Raw genomic sequence first — 491 nt, 5'->3', positions numbered from 1 at the left:
TGCACGAAAGTTCTGCTCGGAGTGTGGCAGGGATGGAATCCTAACCCGAGAGTGCCATCCACGGCTGGGAAACGCCACCCGGGCCGGGGTAGACCAGGCCGAGCCCCGGTCCCTAACGGAGTCCGCATAGAATACGAGCCGCGCCCGTTCGTCACCGCCCGCTTGCGGGGACATGCCGTGCGGGCCCTTATAGACTCCGGCGCGGAGGCCTCCTTCATTAATCACGGCACCGCCGACCTGGCACGGCGAGTACGATGTACGCCCCGACTGGGGGAAAAGGAAATCAGGCTGGCGAATGGAGCGACCGTTACCCTCGCCGGCACTGTGCGGCTGCCTCTGAAAGTGGGGCGGCACGTGGTCAGCCACGACTTTTTTGTAATGCCGGCCCTGATCGAGGACATGATCATCGGGGCCGACCTGTGGGCCCGCCTACAGCTACCACTATGTCCTCCGGCGGCCCCGACCACGACCGCGACTCCGCTCCGTCTCGC

The sequence above is a fragment of the Odontomachus brunneus genome, unplaced genomic scaffold (assembly GCF_010583005.1).
Source record: "Odontomachus brunneus isolate Ranch 3 - 2012 unplaced genomic scaffold, Obru_v1 Obru_scaffold_504, whole genome shotgun sequence".
Lineage (NCBI taxonomy): Eukaryota > Metazoa > Arthropoda > Insecta > Hymenoptera > Formicidae > Odontomachus > Odontomachus brunneus.
The sequence above is the reverse complement of the archived record's forward strand: the minus strand, read 5'-3'. Positions refer to the sequence as shown.